The following is a 21,592-nucleotide window of genomic DNA, read 5'->3' on the forward strand; positions in this document are numbered from 1 at the left end:
ATAAAAACTGACCTGTATGGAAGTATGCTACAACTGAAACTTCTTTTCACATGAAAATCCACTTCACAAAATCTGCCAGTTTTAGCACTCTTCTATTATGTCAGTACACAATTACTTTTTGCTGATCACTATCAAGGAGCATTTTTTTAGCATTTTGGTACATCAAACAATGCTTCAATAAATAACCTTATGTACAAGTCATTTGGCACACTTGTAAATCAATCTTCAGGATGCTTTCCTAGAATTACAGCTTCAAAGTAAAAGGATATGAGCATTTTTTATATCTATGTTGACAAAGATAGAATGTCCCTCAGAATTAGACCTTCAACAGGTCACAGAGGATAGACTCTAAAAACACTTCACTGTTTTTACTTTTAAGTACAATTATCAAGTATTGATGAGTGATGGCATTAGTTTTCCACTTATGAAAATTACAGAAACTTTTTTTTTTTGGTACCGGGGATCAAACTTGGGTCCTTGTACTTGTGCAACAGGCGGCGAAACCACTGAGCTAAATCCCCAGCCCCCAGAAACTTTATATTAGTAAAAATGTGAGTCACTCTTCTGTGAATTCTTCCCTGAGAACCTGGGGCCATGACCACCCACAGACCAGGATCCTGTTGTGCTTGATTTCTCAGCAGTCAGTGCTATTCCCTGGGCATGCTACAGCAGGCCCAGACCATTCTCAGGGTACTGGATAGACATACCTACAGGCTGGATACAGAACACAGCCAATAGGCCCAAGTAAGGCTGCCTCCCTCACTGGCAAGAAAGACTGCTGCAGTTCAAGGAGATGCTGGTGCCTAGGAAGATGACCATCAGCTCCATGGAGTCTTGGCTGTCTCCTCACTACCTCCTGCCCAGATTAGATGTAGGGGCCCCAGCAACTGTGACTCTAGCCAGATTCTTCATTCTCCCAAGTGTCTGCCTAGTCACGTGGGGAAGGCTCTAAGCAGGGGGATAAGGGGGACTGGGATGGCCTTTGCACTTCAGATGTAGTGCAAAAATGTTGAAATACATACACACACGCACACACATATACACACACAAGATGAAACATAGATACCATAAACTGGTCAAGACCAGAAGGTTCCTGTGGTGGAATGTCCAGGAGGGATACCAGAAACACAGCAGATTGAGTCTGAGAGGGACTTGAAGCACATTTGGCTGATGGCAGGCCTGAAGTGAGCCCCTGCCAACTGGCAGGCCCTCAGGATCTACCTGAAGAACAAATAAGCCTGCTGTCCTCCATCTCACCCCTCCTAGTGACCCATTGTAATAAATGTGGGCAAGACCTAGCTGTCTCAGGCTGGCCTTGGAATGAATAACCTCTCTAGATTCACTTCAATAGTTTTAGTGTTTTTGAACATTTTCATGATTACAAAAACAAATGCCTTCCTCACTCTGGATGAGCACTATCTGGCTCATGGTCATTCTTTTTAACTAGTTTGACAATTTGTGCCTTATTCAAAATGACAGCCCCTCAGAGGTCCCTATGTGATGACTTCACCCACATTCAAAGATTTTATTGACCTCTTATTCCACCACATGACAACCTTTTTGCTTTCCTTCTACTCAATGTTTGGCAAAGGGTATGTGATAGACGTTGACTACTCAATATGTTTATTCAAACTTTTCCCAACTGATTGCATGATTGAATTCTATCCAAGACATGTTTCATGGATTTTTACAGACATGCTGGGCTTATAATTTGTCTGCCACTTTCATTTTGCCAAAATGCTCTTGAATTCAACCATGATGCCATATCTAATATATCTTTAGTGTGTTTAAGATGCCCTTGAGATTCAAAATCTTCCTTTCTCTACATAACTATTCTGAACAAAATAAATTGTTCCACCAAGCATACAAACCACTTTGAATATGAGTTTACCCTATTGACCCACTGAAGTTCTAGATAAGTAAATCTAAAGAAAAATAAAAATACATGCCTATGCATTTACTTTCCTTGGTTCATTCACAAAATATAATTTTTAGTGATCTCAAAAATGCTCCATTGTGAAACTCAAATTGCTTTTTTTTTTCCATTTAGTTTATTGGTACATTTTAGGTATAAAATACAGTTACATTCATCACTGGGATCTTGTACCTTTACATGATGTATCTTGGCTCTTATTTTTTTCCCCATTCTCCTGCCCTCCCTTCAACCACTCCATCCTTTCCTATTTACAAAAACTTTTTTTCCATGTTTTTTCTTTTCTCACTTTTCTTTTCCTTTCTTTCCTTTTCCCTACCCCTCCCACTTCCCCTACTCCTTTAGACCTTTTCTTCCTATTTCATGGTATCAATCATACATTTTGATTCTTATTTACACTTTTAGTTTTTCACACCAGAGAAACTATTCGATATTGACACGTGTGTTCTATTTATTTCACTTAAGAGTATAACCTCAATGTGCACCCACTTAGCTACAAAAGTCTCCAGTTTCTCATTCTTTATGGCTGAGTAGTACTCCATTTTATTTAAAAAACCACATCTTCTTTATCCAGTCTCCAGTTAATGGGCAATTGGGCTGTTTCCAAGTTTTAGCTAAAACACCTAATACTTTTTAATTTTCCTGCAAGATGTAGTTTCTCTTAAGAATCTCAAGGCTGGGTTGGGGATTTAGCTCAGTGGTTCCGCCGCCTGCCTTGCAAGCACAAGGACCTGAGTTCAATCCCCGATACCAAAAAAAAAAAAGAATCAGAAAGAATCTCAAGGCTTTAATCCTTCCATGTGGCAGATTACTATTAATCTACAACAAATGGAGAAGAATATTAATTATAAAATGCCCAAATACAGAGAAGTAAAATAAAACTTGTGCCAGGATCTTCTCTTAGATCTATGAATCTTTCGAAAGTCTATTTTTTCATTTCTAAGCACTACACAGAGATTTAGACTTTTTATTGTTGATTTCTGCTTCAATTATATAGGAACCAAAGATCATGGTCAATAAGCCATTGGCTCTTAGTATTTCTTGAGACCTAAAAAAATTCTATTATCACATTTTGTCATATTTCCCCCACAGGTAGGTATATGAATGTTAATTAGCAAATATCTATATCTCTAAAAAGCTTCATAATAATTTTTAATGTTTGCTTCATTATTATACTGCATTTTTAGTAGAATTAGTATGATGATAATTCTCTAAAGATTTCATCTTTTCTTGCTTCACCTTTGCTACCCCATGTAAACCATTCTTTCAATCATCATCATTTGTCCATGTAAAATGGTAGATTCAGTGTAGCATACTTATGACATACCTTTCTTTCTATGCCATTTGTCAGGCCCACAAGTGTGATCCAACTGTGTTATCAATATACACTGTATATGGCAAGCTCTATTAGGAGGAGTTACAAACATAGAATGAGAAATATAATCAAAAGACAAGGGCCAGGGATGTAGCTCAGTGGTTCCGGTGCCTGCCTTACAAGCACAAGGTCCCGAGTTCAATCCCTGTGCACTTCGTAAGCCATAGGTTATCCCTCAGGATATTCTGCCACTATCCAGTTCTACACTGCCGTGAAGGCAGAGGGAATGAAAGCGATTACAGAAAACTGGAAGAAATGCACCAAAGATGTCTTGTTGCTGAGCATTCAAAGGATGATCTTGAGCTAAAATATGTATCATAGGATTTCTCTGCAATATCCATATCCCATGTGTCTTGTGAGGGAACAAGACTGAATAAAAGTATCCCACATTTGTTTCAATTCACGAGGTCTCTCTACAGTATGAGTTTTTCTGTGTGCTTTCTCTATTCCAAGAAACTTCTGCAAAACATGGAAGAAATTCCTTGTGACATCTTCCAAGGACACAAGACGGTAGTAGTAGTGTTTTCCTTTTTTTCCTGTTGCAATGACTCAAGTCACATTCCAACCAAGAGGGCTCCCTGGTTGTAGGGAACCCGCCCCATCCAGCCTGCGCCAGCCAGGCACATCCTCAAATTGCTTTTTTGTTTTCGTTTTTCTTTTTCAGGTTTTAAATTTTTATTAGTTTATGTTTGCAGTAATTATTTTGTTCATCATGGGAAGTTTGTACACATACACAACACATCTTAATTCTTTTTACTTCCCCTAACCTCTCTTTCCATCTCTTGGTCCTCTTTCCATTGGCAAAAGATCTGTCTCTCTGTTTCCTATTATATATCTCAATTGCTTTTGATTTGGAATTTATTTTGAAATTGCCTTTCAGATTCTGTATTCTATTACCACATATTTGATATTAAATTATTAGCCAATTGTAAACTCCAACCCCATTTAGAGACAGTTCTGATCTTTTTCCAAGAGGCTTCTTTCCCAAATCTCAAATTGAAAGCATTTAATTACACATTGTAAACTTATCACCATATTACTATCAAGTATCTTTATTTCCTTTTCATGTTTCCATAAAGATTAAGCTTTAACACTGTGTAAGAGTCCAAAAACTGTTAACGTTGTTTCAACTGTAAAGTGATATAGCTCATTTTTAATCAATTTATTAGTTTTCATTAACATTTCTATTTTTATTCAAATTCTACATTTAATATATTACGTTTGCCATCAAACAAAAATAAAATATTGGTAGAATTACTGTCCCTCAAGGTTAACAACTCTAACCCTCAAGGCCTATAATCCATCCAAAAAGATAAACTACAAACTGCAGAGAAAGGAATTCATAAAACTATCACATAATTTCATTTCAGTGTTTCACACATCAGGTTTCAATTTTGTTCTATATATCTCCTAATGCAATCTAAGTATATCTCAATCTTTTCTTTTCAATCACTCTGCAAATAGAATTGTCCTTTTAATATTCCTTCATATCCTTTTCAATATTACTTTAAATATTAGGACTAATATAAGGCTTTCTTTTCCTAAGTAAGACCTATCTTTTTTTTTTTTAAGATCTATCTCTTTTAAAGTGTTTTCCAAAAGTTTGTCGGCTCTTTGCTTGATTGTAACAATAAATACTTATTGAGGAAATTAATAAACATCAAATTCCTCCCATTATACTTCATAGCATGGGTCGGAACTGAATAAACCTTTCATTTTTTAATAGTAATTGCAGCTACCACTTAGTGTTTGCTCTTATCTAGTACTCGCTCTTGTTGGCCTGAAAGCACAGACTATTTTCTGTACACATTAAAATGACTCTGTGGCATAAATATGATTATTGGCTCCAGTTATGCCCAAGGAAAGTGAGGGTCGAACAGGTGAATTATTTTCCCAGTGCTGCATACCTCATAGAAAGCAAAAGTGGAATTTAAACCCAGGCCTCTCAGGCAAAATCCTTACATATCATGACTATGCAATGCCAAGCTAATGAGGTAGGGTCTTGTGTTTGGTTTATTGTGAGTGGATTAAGAGATGGAAGAGCAATAGGTTTGTTAGGGCACCAACCTAATCAATGGATTAACCCACTGATGAGTTCACAGCGAATGGGCTGTTAGGAAATGGGGCCTATTTGGGGGAAGTGGGTCGCAAGGGCATGATCTTGAGACTATACCTGGTCCTTGGCCCCTTTCTCTCTAGTTCTTCCTCTGCTCTCTGATTCCTGGCTATCATAAAGTGAGAAGCTTTTCTCTGCCATGCTCATCTGCCACCATGTTTCTGCCTTGGAGTCAGCCAACCATTGACCAAAACCTCTGAAAGTGTGAGCAAAAATAAATATTTCCTCCTTTAAGTTGTTCATGTCAGATATTTGATCACAGCAAAGAAAAACTGACCAATACAGCTGTATTAAAAACTCTTTAAACTGGATGTGGTGATAGTGCACACCTGTAATCCCAGCATTTGAGAGTCTGAAGCAGAAAGACTACAAAAAATTTAAGAGCACCGTGGGCTACTAGTGAGTTCAAGGCCACTTCTGAGCTACACAGCAAGATCCTGTCTCAAAAATAAATTAACCTTTTTAAGAAACAGAAAATTGGTTTAACCAGAACCGCATCCTCTATAATTTAAAAGCTTTCAAATGCCATTTTATATTTACAGAGTGTATTAATTGTTTTGAGTGGCTTTACAAAAAACAGTACTACAGCAAAGATGATTATCTTTTCTTTTTTTTCTTTTTTTTTTTTTTGGTACCCGGGACTGAATTTGGGTCCTTGTGCTTGCACAGCAGGTGGCGAAACCACTGAGCTAAATCTCCAGCCAAAGATGATTATCTTGCCAAAGGGCACCTGGTGTTAGCAGCAAAACTGGCACTGAAACTCTGTGCTATTAAATCACAACCCTCAATCTGTTCCTTACTCCACCCAGCAATATGGACAATCAAAAGTTTAAATAAACAGAGACCCAGATGTTCATCAATGGGGCTAAATCCCTCACTCATTTTTGCCCTTTGAGTATAGCACATTATTACTGCTATATTATATTTATATGACTATTAGTCATATAAAATCATATGCATCTAAAATACAAGTACATTAATTTTAGAAAATACTTGGAACTGATATATATGATAGAAGATGATGCTAGAAAATATTTTGGTTTAGAGAGCTTTCCTCCAAAATGCATTTTTTTTCCAATACTGGGGATCAAACTCAGGACCTTGCACTTGCAAAGCAGGTGCCACACCACTGAGCTAAATCCCTGGCCAAAATGTATTTCAATATCTGATATATAGTGAGGGAAAGGAGTGTAATAGAGATTGGCATTTTTTAAATTCTTTATGTAGATGTCATAAATGGGGAGCAGGCGTTGGTATAAATGGCTACTGAGTTTTTCTTTTAACTAGTTGCTAACAAACATTTAGCTATCCAAGAATTGTAAAAACAACCTGATATCCAGCATCTTTTCAATCATAAGGCTGGATACAAAGGTCTGAGTGTCTGCTCTCCCCTCTCAATAGATGTGCCTCCAGTTTACCACTGTCTCTACTTGCCTACTCCACACTGCTATTACCTACCCAGATTGCATGGACAATAGGCTCTGAGGCCCTGGAAGAACTTAATTGGCTCTGAAAGGTACCTCAGGAAAGTTGACTAAACACAGTGAAGTATGGCAAGTGTAGTGACAGATGAACTCATTACAAAACCTCAATAAAATCTATTATGCATGCAGGTCAGCCTAGGCCTGACTATTAGATGAATTTAAAAACATAAAAATCCTATAACTAACAGATTTGCCTCAACTGAGTATTTTTCCTTTACAAAAGTAACAAAAAAAATTTTTTTTAAAAACAAGAAATTTAAGAAATCTTAAAAATTTTACTTTTTTGCATGTCAATAAATGTTACCATTTTTCCAAAAGCCTAGAAATTATTGACTGAAATGGACTTTTTAGCCTATAATGGAGTCTTTTAAGTACCCAAGGGAAATGCAAAATGCACGTATTCTTAACATAGTCCTCTGGGCAAGCTTGACTGAAGGAGTAAACACAGACTCCAAAACCATGCCCAAGAAGAGGAATAAAATCCCTAAATCTAATCCCAAACCAGATTATATTCAGACAGTTCCTCCAGCAAATGATAGGAACTGTATAAAAAGAAATCTCCAGAAAATAAAATACTCATTTGCTTATTTCTATCCCATTTGTAAAATAAGGTATGTTAGTAAGAGATAACATTCTGGAGGCCTCCATGGATATGGTCTTCTCTTAAACTTCAACATGATGTAAAACTGTCAAGATCAAATAGAATTTGACCTAATTATTAGAGAAGCTTTCCATCATGTTGGCACTGATTAAAGGCTTAGTTTACATTTAGGGAATGCCCCGCCTTTAAATGGCATTCACATTAATCTATCCTATGTTGCTGACAGAAAAGCTCAGTCATAATGTATTGTCAGGTATTTTTATCTCATGCAAGAGCTGGCTCACATGAGCAATTATAATCTAATTAAAGCCACTAATGTTTATCCCTTGGGGAAATATAGTTATTCATAGACATCAGAATCTTTTATGTTTTTCTATCTACTATATAATTTATGTTTTGTTTCTCACTTCTGGGACTCTTCAGGAGTTATTTTCCTGTCACCTTAAAATAGAAATGTACCCTGTGGTAATGTTTTCAATATAGCTATTTGCAGCTGAATTGAATAAAAAATGAATAATGTGTTTATTAAGAGTATTGGGAGCAGAGATGCAACTTTTCTCATTATGTTATATTACTGTTTCTGCTGAGCTACATGATATTAATAATTTTATAACATAAATAGTAGATTAAGCTGTGAAAATTTATAACATCTACAGAAACATACCTGACCTGGAAATTCCTCCACATAGTAGCAATATCTTTTAAATCAATGTAAAACATAAATATGGTACAAAGTTTTAAAATTTTATTTTCCTGAGAAACGTTTTCATTTTTTAAAACTAGAATACATTTCATATTGTTATTATAATATTTCAACGAACACATTCTCCAATATACCAAAAGGGATTTAACTAAATAATACATGTATTAGAAAATTAAGACAAATAAATTTTTATATTGTCTACATAGCATTATACATATCACATACTATATTTCAAAGAACAAATAAGCAAAAATGTTAATGAGCTATAATAACTTACAACTTTTTCAGAGTTCACTATTCCAGGCACTGGTTTAAATGCTTTGTGTTACCACTAAGTCCTCGCATCTTAGTAATATTACCCTGTTTCAACAAAAGAGGAAACAGAGGCACAGAAAGATTGAGGAACTTGCCATAAAGGCAACCAGCTAATAAACGATGGAACTAAGATTCAGCCCACACAGTCTGACTCTAGTACCTAAACTTCAGCTATCTTTTCCTGTGCTATATTCTCTCCAAAATTTAGGATCTCTCCCTTTTCAAAGTTGTAGACATTCAAGTGCTAGCTACAAGTTTCAAACCTTCTTGCCATCCTTCACCAATGACTGCTTCTGTGGCAGTATAGCAAAATAGTTTTTTAAAGTCTACATTCAGAGGCACCATGCTTGCCTCTTACAAACTACTTAAATCTAGACTTAGCTTAAAACTCTCTAAGCTTCACTTTCTTCATTGGTAAAATGGTCCCCATCTCATAGAACATCTTTGAAAATTATCAAGGAACTCATTTAAAACAGTTAAAATTCTGGCTTATACTAACAATTGATAAATGTTGACTACTGTTATTACTGTGGCTTTAATGTTTAAGGGTATGCATAGGGAACTCTATTAAGGAGTCAAAAGCTTTCCCTGAATTATCACATAAAAACATAATTTCACATTTGCTACACAGCTGTGTTGTGTTTTGCTTTGTTTGGACACTAAAAGAAGGAGCTCTTCAATAATGTGGGTGTGCTACATGAAATAAACAACCAAGGATCTTATTAAGAAGTTTTTGCTTTTTCTGATAGATTAACAATACAAATTAAACAATAGGAAAGTACCTATATGCCTTTTAAGCTAACTTTTTAAAAAGGTATTTTCTAATGGTATACAGAGTGACAATGAATCAGAAAAATCTGTAAAACTTCAAAAGTCTTAATGTTTTCATGAGCACCCTTTACTAAAATCCAATAAGTTATATTTTTTGTTTTGTTTTGTTTAAGAGAAGGAAAATTTATTGGGGAATAGGAATGGGGAAAAAGAATAGCTCCTGGGAGACAGGAGGGGTCCCAAATGGACTCCCCCCAGTAAGTTATATTTAGAAAACATTGTCTTGAAAAAATATTCCTATGTTTTATGGCCCACTTGCCTACAAAACAAATATTTTTTTAAATGTTTTTACCCAAATTTACCATCTCTTGTATCATTATTTATCATGTATCATTACTGTTAGCAGTTTCTAATGGTATACAGATTATTAATCACCCTACAGATAATGACAATTTTAACTAATTGAAGCACATCATTGAAAGAATATTTTTAACAAGTGGAATTACTACAATGTGAATGAAGTTTATGATTCATTTGCTGTGGGCCCTTTCAAGACTCTGTGATACTGAGTTTGAGATGCATTAGCTTGAGTTTAGTGGAAATTATCCGTATGGTTCCCAGTTACTTCCTATATAGCTACTTCTGAGTCTCTTGATATAGAAATGCATTCCAAGAATACTCCTAAAGCCCACTATGGTAAATTATTCAGCATCTTTTTGCAAAGGTGAGAAACAGAAGTCATATGATGCAAACATGTTGATAGTATTCAGCACAGGAATTATATGGGTAGTGGAAAAGAAATGAAGTTGCAAATGTATGGGACCAGAAGTTAGTTTGTGGAAAAATTATTACAGAGATATGTTGGCAGCTAATTCATAAAAATATAGTTCCTCTTGTCTTCAATGAAAAAGTAAAAAGCAAATATACTTGGTAACAGTACCAAAACCACACCAAACTAAGTCTTTCAACCAGGCAAAGTGGTACATGCCTATAATCCCAGCAGCTCAGAAGAGCACAGCCTTGGGCCAGCCTGTCTCAATAATTTTTTTTTTTTAATTTTTAAGGGCTGGGGCTATAGCTCAGTGGTGCAGTCCCCTTGGGTTCAATCCCCAGTAAATAAATAAATAATCTTCAAAAATCATCACTTATTCTTTTTTACATGTCAACTTAATGGTCCACATCTACATATTTTCATCATTCCTTTCACATAGCAAATGTATGCAATGGTTTTATCTTAAACTAAGCACACTGAAGTATGAAAGATACTAATCTAACTGTAGGATCAAACCTGAGAGGAAAGGTTGGCAAAATTAAGTAACCTTGATAAAAGCACAAAACTATACCTATGCATAGATAATATAAATATAAAACTCTTTGATTTTTGAGTTTTGATTTTTGGGTTTTAAGAAGATCAAAGTAGAAAGGTCTTGATATACAATTTTCCTAAAGAGTTCAGCTCATTCCAGGGAACAATTACTCAGGTCTCACTTAATGGTCACTCTAAAATTGATCTCAAAGATTTTGATCAATATTTGCATGCCCCTAAAATCTTCAACCTGCCCAAAGAAGTTCAAAAATTGGTACCTATCAACAAATACTGAGTAATGTTAATTGGGCACTGTGCATAACCTACCTAAAAGCCCATCTTCACTGTACAGTAATTGACATAGCAAGTGAAATGATTAAGGGCTATTAAGTGCTATATGAAATATATTAAGACATCACTGAATCAGTAGATAGCATACTCATTTAATTCCTGAGCTGAGGTGAAGGAGAAGTTATACTATTGAACTGAATGTGATGAAAACGTTGTACTTAATGACAGCACCAAATAAAAGATGTTTATGCCAAATAAATTTGCCACTTACTGGTTCTCTTACACAATAATAAAGAAAAACGTAAAAACAGTTCCCCCAAAGGCCACAAACTTCAATCTTGGCAGTTGAGGGCTTTACCCTTAAATTTTATATGAAACATTTTTCCTAAGAAATCTGCTGAAAGAGTACACTGAAATTACATAGTATTGTAGCTCCACCCAGTGACAGTTTTGTATTGTTGCTGTGTTGCTGCTACCCATCTGTCCAGCTCTGAGAGGTACAGTAACACAATAATGTGTTTTGCATATAACATGCTCATCCAGCTGGGGAAACCTAAGGAGTCTTTTTGCTATTCATTCAAAAAAATTTTTTAATTTCACTTGGACTTCTAAAATTCTTTCTTCCACTCTGTATTTCTATAATAGGTTTGAAACAGAAAATCATATAGTAATAGAATTTTTAGCAACTCATTATTTCACATTCCATTCTGTGTTTATAACTACTTTTGCTGAGAAAACACTGGATATAATCTTATTATTATATCCAGAAATTTGTTTTGAGACATTGGAAAATTTTATATATATTTCATAGTCATCTTCTTTCAGAATCTTCACAATAAATAAGAAAGTATCACGGATATTTTCAAAATATAATATCTAAAGAACAGTAATTTCTCTGACCCAAATTTTAAACTATAAAACATTAGAGACAGATCTTTTTTTTGTTTTGAGACAGGGTCTCACTTAGGTAATTCAAGGTGGCCTTGAACTCACTGTGTAGCCAAGACTGGCCTTGAACTTGCAGAAATTCTCCTCTCTTAGCCTCCCAAGTGCTGGGATTACAGACATGTGCTACCATGCCAGGTGCAGGGACAACTTTTTTGCCAAACAAAAATTATACTTTATTTCTGTTAATAAAACTAATGTGATTTTTAAAAATAAATAACTCATGACATTATTTATTTATTTATTTATTTAGACTTTTTGAGACAAGACCTCACTACCTAGTTCAGACTGGTTTTAAACTCACTAAGTAGCCCAGGCTGGCCTCAAACCCATGCCAATCCTCCTACCTTATCCTCCCAAGTGCTGGGTTTATAGGTGTGTACCACTGCACCCAGCAGTTTTTTAAAGAGAACAAAAAATTTTTAAATAATTCATAATTTTTCCACCCCAAAATAACCAATACTACATCCTGGTGGATAAATGAAGCTATTTGCTATTCACATGTGTGTCTGGGGGGTACACAAACAGTATCACATACTACAAGCTAGCTTGTAGCATGATTTTTTTTCTTAGTGGCGATTATAATGTATTTATTTTATGTAAATTCACTATTACAAATTATAAATATATTATCTTTTATATATCCAATGTTCTAATGTTAAACATCTTTTATCATATCAATTTTTCTCTATAACAGACAATTCTAAATATACAACTTTGTGTAAGCTATACAGTATTAAGAGCAGATAAAAGTCTTTAAAGTAAAAAAAGCATGATTAGAAAAAACTACTACTTACTACTTACTACTTACTACTTAATACTTAATACTTTTGTTATGGATTAAAACAGTTACTTTACCATAACAAAAAGGTTATTTCACCAAACTGATTTAAAATTTTAAACTTATCTAACAAATCCACAGATGTTGATATTATACAGCACAAGGAATTTAGATAAGAAATTTTATATATGTAGGGGAATCCATAGGATATTTTTACAGAGATGATTCTTAGTATTTTATATTCTATGTTCTTACCAAAAAACTAAGAAAATAAAAAATTTAAACATAATTATCAAGTTTATTTTTTTAATTTATAAATAATATTGTATCTTCACAATCAAAAACATAATAAATCCAACAATAAAATACCTTTAATTTTAAGAACATGGAAATGCATATAAAATTTGATCATTTGTCATTCAAAAAGGAAAATTCAACAATTTTTGAATAACTGTTTTGAAATAGACCATAACTCAATTTTAAAATGGCATTACAGGGATAACTTTTACAATGCATTTGGAAGTTAAGAAAGGTTCAGGGCCAGGGATTTAGTTCAGTGGTGAGCTGCCTTGCAAGCACAAGGTCCTGAGTTTGATCCCCCGTTCTGCTGTGGGGGAGGGAGAAAGGTTCTAAATGATTCAGACTAAAAGAAAATGATAAATGAAAATTATAATATATATAACTGAATTATAAGAACAATACTTTGTCAAATTTTTATTATTTAGGTTGTTGGAAAACAAGGAAAGCTGAAAATTAACCCTAGCTTTCCTCTTAAGATGTTAGAAAAACAAGAAAAGAAAAAAGCCTTTACAAAGGTAAAAAATAAAATAAAAACCAGGCATGGTAGTGCACGCCTATGATCCCAGCACTTGGGAGGCTGAGCAGAAGGAGCGCCACAAGTTCAAGGCCTGTCTGGACTACATAGTGAGTTTCAGGGCAGCCTGACCTACATAGTAAGAGCCTGTCTCAAAAATAAATAAATAAATTGTAAAATAAAAACAAAAGAGCAGAAATTAATTAAATGGGTAAACAAAATCAGAAAACAAGGATCAACAAAGCAAAAGTTAGTCCTCAGGAAATATTTAAAAACTGAAAAACTTCTAGTAATATTGATCAAGGATAAAAAATAGAAACCTCCCAAAAAATGTTAAAATTGAAAAAACAGACATTGTCAAAGATGAATCATTAGAGATATGAAAAGGAACTATTGTAAATAACTTTACTCAATATATACAATCATATACACAAACTCAACCCAAACTCAATCAAGGAGAAAAATGTTTTAAACTAATTAGTCAATTAAAGAAATTGAGCTAATGTCCAAAATATTTGCATCCACACATAAACAGATTTACACGTTTCAACAGGTGAAATCCTACCAAACATCTGAATATATTTTTGGTCCAGTCTTATACAAATTCTTACAAAGTCGAGAAAAAGAGAGTCTACATCTCTACTTATTTTATAAGGTGAGTAGAACTTTCACAGTGAATGCAATCCAGAAGCAAGGAAAGTTATTTGTCAATATCACCAGTAAACACATAAATAAAAACACCCTAAATAAAACATTACCAACTCAAATCCAGCCAATAATTTAAAAGAGAGAGGCCTGCCATTCCATCGGTGAGTGTGTGCAGATCCCGGGAAGCAACTGCATGGCCCAGACTAGCACAGCTGTATGCAGATCCCAGCCAGGGGTCCGCTCACTCCTGCACACCTGCCCAAACCAAAGGCCCACCCAGAAAAGAGCAGCACAGGTGCACAAGCTTCAGCCAGAGGCCTGCCATTCCAACGGCCACAACCGAGGACCCGCCTGGAAAAGAGCTACACAGGCCCACAAGCAATACCCAGAGGCTCACCCTGATACCATTGATAAGTGCATGGAGTCCCTAGACAAAGCCTGTGCAGACAACAGGAACTGGGGTACACAGCACCCAGCCAAAGGCCCTCCCAGTCAACAGCTACATAGGGGGCCCAGCAAGAGGCATGCCTAGATACCATCCCAAGTGTGCACAGGCCCAGGCAGAAGCCAGCCCAGACAACAGGTCAGCACAAGGATCCAGAGGGACACCACTCTGAACCCAGGAATTGATGTACTGGTAAGCAACAGAGTAAAGGCTGCTCTGTGGCTTGCTGAGAATTCAAGACCACTAGGTGAGCAAAAAGTCGCCTAAACAAACGCACAGCGGATGCATCTGTTGAAATAAGAAGACACGTAAATAAGTCTCAAAAACAGACTTTCAGATCACCTAAAGCAACCCCAAAGGGCAAAGAGATGGAACAATCTGATGCACAACCACCAGGACTCCCTGAACTGGCAACAAAAGAGGACCTGGAAAAAATGAAATAAGAAATAATTTCTCACATAACAGCAGAGATTGTGCCCATAGTACAAGACATGACTAACAAATCTAGAACAGAGACAGATAAAAAAATATAGGAGCTGAGGAACATGATGGAATCACAACATAGGATACAAATGGAATCCATAAAACATCCAAACAGATTTCCAGGAGATTAAAAACTCCACTGAATGTTTGAGCAGCAGAATGAGCCAATGTGAGGACAGAATTTCAGATATAGAAGATAGGATTGCAATTAGTGACCAGGAAAAGAAAAACTGCTTTAAAATTATAAGGGACCACAAGAAATCAATCCAGCAGCTGCTAGTCAATGCAAAGAAGAATAACATCAGGCTGATCAGAGTCAATCTTTCTCTTGAAGAAACAGGAGAGAGTGCACATGACATAAAAAAAACTGTTCACAGAAGTAATGGCAGAAAAGTTCCCAAATAGGGGAAAAGAACTTGACACACAGATAAGTGAGGCATATAGGACTCCAACTAGCCTTCATCAAAAAAAAATATACACAGTCATATAATAGTTAAGATACCAGAAAGCAAACAGAAGAAAAAAATTCTACAAGCAGTTAGAGAAAAGAAACAAATCACACACAAAGGAAAGCCCATCAGAATCACAGCAGACTTCTCAACACAAACCTTCAAGGCAAGAAGAGCTTAGAGTGATGTATTTCAGATGTTTGATTTATGAAAGCAACCACCCCTCTTTTTTTTTTGGTACCGGGGATCAAACTTAGGACCTTGCGCTTTCAAGGGAGGCAGCAGAACCACTGAGCTAAATCCCTGGCTGAAGTGATGCATTTCAAGCCCTAAAGGAGAACAGCCTCCAGCCCAGATTGATGTACTCTACAAAACTATCTTTCAAGACTGATGGAGAAATAAGATACTTTCACAACAAAGAACACCTTAGGAACTTCATGAATACCAAACCAGCACTCCAAAAAATTTCAAACAGTATCCTAGGAAAAGACAATGAGGATCACAACCCCAGGAAGCCGAGCAGAATGAATCCACCAGGCATGATAAGAAATTAAACGCAAAGGGGGAGAATCCAACAAAAAGAAAAAGTCATGACAAGGATAAGTCAATACATATAGTTATAACCATCAATGTCAATGGTCTCAATTCACCAATCAAAAGAAACAGACTGGCAGAGTGGTTAAAGAAGAAAGATTCAGACCTATCTGTAATAGGATCACGAAAACAACAGCAATTTAAGTTAGGTAAAGGGGATAAAGGATTGATAGACTGAGTAGGGACACAGAATTCTACTTTAATGGGCAAAATTTGAACAGAGACTGAGAGAAAAGACAGAGCATACAGATATTTCTCTACCCAGAGTCCAATGTAGAGAAAAAAGAAAATGAAAGGCCCTGATGATGGGTTCCAGGTGACCAGGACACACAGCAGTGGTACAATGACCAACAGGAAGATGTTACCAGCCAGACACAATCCTCAAGGTCCACCCAGACACATCAAGAAGTGAGCTTAACTAATCCTCTAAGAAGCTCCCAAGAAAATCAAGTTGACATAATTCTGTGATTTAAACTGATGGCTTCTAATGGGCATCCAAAAGGAACAGACATTTCTCACACAAAGAAGTAGAAATAGCAAATAAACATATGAAAAAATGTTCAACATCACTGGTCATTCAGGAGATACAAATGAAAACAATCCTAAGATTTCACCTCACCACAGACAGAATGGCTGCTATCAAGAAATTAACCAATAACAAATGCTGACTGGGGAGGCTGTGAGGAAAAAGGAACGCTTGTCCACTGTTGGTGGGAGTGTAGACTGGTGAGACCACTGTAGAAATCAGTATGGAGATATTCAAAGAATCAGGATTGGAAGTCCCATTTGACCCAGCTATTCCCCTGCTGGGTATCTTCCCCCAAAAATTAAAAGAATCATACCACAGTGAAATATGTGCACCTTTATTCATAACAGCATGGTCTGTAATGGCTAAAACTTGGAAACAGCCCAATTACCCAAGAACTGAAGACTGGATCAAGAAAATGTGTGTTTTTTAAAAATAAAATGGAGTACTACTCAGCCATAAAGAATGAGAAACTAGAGACATTTATAGCTAAATGTATGCACACTGAGGCCATACTCTTAAGTAAAATAAATGGGACACACATGTGTAAATACCAAATAGTTTCTCTGGTGTGAGAAACTGAAAGTGTAAATAAGGATCAAAATGTATGATAGATAATGTGAAATAGGAAGAAAAGGTACACAAAAAGAAAAGGTCCAAAGGGGAAGGGGAAGCAGGTGGGATAGGGGAAAGGAAAGAAGGGAAAGGAATAAATATAGGAAAAGAAAAAAATGGAAACAAAGTCTTTGTAAATAAGGAGGGGTGGAGGGATTGAAGGGAGGGCAGGGGAATGGGGGAAAAATAAGAACTATAATGGGGCCAGGGATTTAGCTCAGTAGTTCTGGTGCCTGCCTTGCAAGCACAAGGTCCCCGGCACCAAAAAAAAAAAAAAAAAAAAAGACTCTGCCTCAAAAGAACTATGATATATTATGTAAAGGTACAAGTTCCCAATAATGAATGTCAGCATATTGCATACATAAAATGTACCGATAAAATTAATGAATGAAAACAACAAAAAAAAAGAAGCAAGATCCAACAATATGCTGCATACAAGAAACACACACTTGGAGCCGGGGATTTAGCTCAGTGGTTTCTCTGCCTGCTGTGCAAGCGCAAGGACCCGAGTTCAATCCCTGGTACCAAAAAAAAAAAAAAAGAAAGAAAGAAAGAAACACACAATTCAAAAAGAAACACATAGACCGAAAGTTAAAGGGTGGAAAACAGTACTCCATGCAATGGAATCAAAAAAAAGCAGGAGTAGCTATCCTCTTTGCAGATCAAGTGGATTAAGAGAGACAAATCAGATCAACACTGATTAAGAGAGACAAGGATGCAACATCCTTGTAAAGAGAAAAATCCAAGAGGAAGAGATGACAATCATTAATATATATGTACCAAACACCAGTGCACCCAACTATATAAAACAAATACTAATGCACATGAAAAATCATATAAACACTAATACAATAGTAGTGGGCGACCTCAATACCCAACTGTCACAGAAAGATAGATCAACTGGACAAAAAAATGAACAAAAAAATACTAGAACTCAGTCAAACTCTTGAACAAATGCACTTAATAGATGTTTGCAGAGAGTTCCACCCTACAAAATCAGAATACACATTCTTTTCAGCTGCACATGGGTTGTTCTCTAAAATAGACCACATACTCACTCATAGAACATGTTTAAGTAAGTGCAAAGGAACTGAAGTTATCATCTGTATATTATCAGACCATACTTCACTGAAATTGGAGATCAATAGCAAAAGAAACCGCAAGAATTTCATAAACACATGAAAACTGAACAACACACTTCTGAATAACCAATGGGTCACAGAGGAAATTAAAGAAGAAATCAGACAGATCCTACAACTAAATGACAATGCCAGTACAACATATCACAATCTATGGGACACAATGAAAGCAGTCTTATGAGGGAAAATCATAGCAGCAAATACTCACCTTGGGAAAACAGCAAGCTCGATTACACAACCTGATGCTGAACCTCAAACTTCTAGAAAAAGAAGAGCAGGACAAACCCAAAGTTCATACAAGGGAGGAAATTATAAAGATCAGTGCAGAAATCAATGCAATGGAGACTAAGAGAATAATACAAAAAAATCAATGAAGGCAAGAGTTGGTTCTTCGAAAGAATAAACAAAATTGACAAACCCTTAGCCAACCTAATCAAAAAAAGGAAAGAGGGCCAGGGATTCAGCTCAGTGGTTTTGACGCTTGCTGCTCAAGCACAAGGCCCTGAGTTCGATCCCTGGTACAAAAAAAAAAAAAAAAATGGAAAGAAAAGGCCAAAATCCATGAAATTAGGAATGAAAAGGGTAAAATTACAATGGACCCAGCAGAAATGCAGAGGATCATCAATACCTACTTTGAGAACCCATATGCCAATAAGATGGAAAATACAGAAGAAATGGACAGATTCGTAGATACTGTGAATTACCAAAGTTGAACGAAGATGATCTAAAAATTCTAAACGACTCAATAACTATCAATGAAATTGAAAATGTATTTAAAAACTTACCAACTAAGAAAATCCCAGGTCCTGATAGCTTCACTGTTGAATTCTACAAGACATTTAGAGAGGGACTGCTGCCACTACTGTTTAAACTCTTCAATGAAGTTGAGAGGGAAGCAATACTCTGGAATTCATTCCTGGAAGCAAGTATCATCTTGATCCCCAAAGCACAGAAAGAACCAACCGAAAAAGAGAACTATACGCCAATCTCACTAATGAACATAGATGCAAAAATCCTTAATAAGATACTGGCAAATAGAATGCAGAAGATCATCAAGAAGATCATACACCCTGACCCAGTGGGATTCTTCCCAGGGATGCAGGGATGGTTCAACATACACAAATCAATAAATGTAATACACTATATTAATAGAGCCAAGGATAAAAACCATATAAGCATCTCAATAGATTCAGAAAAAGCATTCAACACAATCCAACATTCATTTATGATAAAAAAAAACTCTCCAAAAACAAACAAAACAAAACAAAAACTCTCAAAAAAATTGGAATAGATGGTCTCTACCTCAATCTGATAAAAGCCATCTATGAAAAACCAACAGCCAATATCATACTAAATGGTCAAAAACTGAAATCCTTTACACTAAAATCAGGAACAAGGCAAGAATGTCCATTATCACCACTCCTGCTCAATATAATCTTAGAAACATTAGCCACAGCAGTTGGATAAGAGAAAGAAATAAAAGGAATAAAGATAGGAATCGAAGAAGTCAAATTGTCATTATTTGCAGGTGACATGATACTCTATATAGAAGACCCCAAGAACTCCACCAAGTCTTCTAGACTTAATAACCAAATTCAGTAAAGTAGCTGGATACAAGGTCAACACACAAAAATCAATAGCTTTCCTCTACATGAACAACAGGTTCACTGAGAGAGAAATGGGACAATTAATTCCTTTCACAATAGCATCCAAAAAAAATAAATACCTTGGAATCAACCTAACAAAAGAAATCAAAGACCTCTACTCTGAAAACTATAGCACTCTGAAAAGAGAGATTGAAGATGATATCAGAAAATGGAAAGACATCCCTTGTTCCTGGGTAGGAAGAACCAATATAGTGAAAATGGCCATACTTCCAAAACCGCTATATAGATTCAATGTAATCCCAATTGAAATCCCAGCAGCATACTTCACAGACCTGGAGAAAACAATCCAAAAATTCATTTGGAATAAGACAAGATGTAGAATAGCAAAAGCAATACTACGTAATAAAGACAAGGTAGCAGGTATCACAATCCCCAACTTGAAACAATACTACAAAGCTACTGTGATAAAAACAGCATGGTACTGGCAAAGAAACAGACCTGAAGACCAGTGGAACAGATGAGAAGATGCAGAAACAACTCCAGACACACTCAGCCACCTCATCTTTGACAAAGGAGCCAAACACCTTCACTGGAGGAAAGATAGCCTCTTCAATAAATGGTGCTGAAAAAATTGGGTTTCAAGTTGTCAAAGATTAAAACTAGACCTATATCTCTCACCATGCACTAAACTAAAATCAAAGTGGATGAAAGATCTAAATATTAAAACAGAAACACTAAACCGACTGAAAGAGAGGTTGGGTAGAACTCTTGAAGACATTGGTGTAGGAAAAGATTTTATGAACAAAACCTCAGTTGCCCGTGAACTAGAACAAACAATCAACAAGTGGGATCTCTTCTTACTAAAAAGCTTCTGCACAGCAAGAGAAACCACCAACAGTGTGAAGGGACAACACACAATGTGGGAAAATATTTTCACCAGCTGTCCCTCAGACAAAGGTCTACTATCTAGAATCTATAAAGAACTTTAAAAAATCAGACCTCCCAAATTTAAAGACCCAACCCAGAAATGGGCATCTGAAATGAACAGGTATTTCTCTGACAAAGAAGTAAAAGCACCAAATAAACATATGAAAAAATGTTCAACATCACTGGTCATTCGAGAGATGCAGATGAAAACAACACTGAGATTCCACCTCACCCCAGAAAGAAGGGCTGCTATCATGAAATCAACCAATAACAAATGCTGGTGGCACTGTGGGGAAAGAGGATCCCTGTTCCACTGCTGGTGGGAGTGTAGACTGGTGCAACCACTGTGGAAATCAATATGGAGATACCTCAAAGAACTAGGAATTGGAAGTCCTATTTTACCCAGCTATTCCTTGCTGAGTATCTTCCCAAAAGAATTAAAAGAATCATACCACAGTGATATATGTGCACCCATGTTCATAGCAGCACAATTCGTGATAGCTAAAACTTGGGAGCAACCCAATTGTCCATCAACTGGAGAATGGGTAAAGAAAATGTGGTTTTTTTATAAAGTGGCGTATTACTCAGCCATAAAGAATGAGAAACTAGAGACATTTATAGCTAAATGGATGCACTGAGAGGACACACATGTGTAAATACTGAATAGTTTCTCTAGTGTAAGAAACTGAAAGTGTAAATAAAGACTAAAAGCTACAATAGATAA

The 21,592-nt window shown here is 36.0% G+C and overlaps 1 long non-coding RNA gene across 3 annotated transcripts in view; it reads right to left on the reverse strand.

Annotated features, from left to right (window-relative positions):
- Positions 1-21,592, reverse strand: part of LOC147826441 (uncharacterized) — a 118,244-nt gene that overhangs the window by 60,978 nt on the left and 35,674 nt on the right. The window lies entirely within an intron of this gene.

Source organism: Heterocephalus glaber, unplaced genomic scaffold (genome assembly GCF_053883595.1).
Source record: "Heterocephalus glaber isolate CG9 unplaced genomic scaffold, H.glaber_assembly_v1.0 deba00001472, whole genome shotgun sequence".
NCBI classification, from domain to species: Eukaryota; Metazoa; Chordata; class Mammalia; order Rodentia; family Bathyergidae; genus Heterocephalus; species Heterocephalus glaber.